This window comes from Frankliniella occidentalis, unplaced genomic scaffold (genome assembly GCF_000697945.3).
Source record: "Frankliniella occidentalis isolate FOCC.00 unplaced genomic scaffold, Focc_3.1 Scaffold2464, whole genome shotgun sequence".
Classification (NCBI taxonomy): domain Eukaryota; kingdom Metazoa; phylum Arthropoda; class Insecta; order Thysanoptera; family Thripidae; genus Frankliniella; species Frankliniella occidentalis.
The window spans coordinates 1-323 of record NW_026269546.1 but is presented as its reverse complement, the minus strand read 5'-3'; positions in this window follow the sequence as shown (position 1 = coordinate 323).

Genomic DNA, 323 nt, shown 5'->3' with positions numbered 1-323 from the left:
TTTTTGAAGTACATGAATGAAGTGCATTTCTATCTTGTGACTGTGATAGGTTATGATCAACAGTTAATCGTCAATGTGTTACTTTACTTACCGAATAGAAGACAACAGAATAAAAAGAGGAATGTGCTGGTCTGCTCTGGTCTGAGCAGACACAGCGCCACAGCAGCTGCTGTCAGGCACACTATTAAGAACATCAGCCATGGGCTTAATTTGTTTTTGTTGTCATCGCTGGAAAGAGAAAGAAAGAGGTGTGTAAAATGCTAAGGAAATGAAATAAAATAAAATGAATTGGAAATTTCGATTCAGTATCAATTAAAAGACTC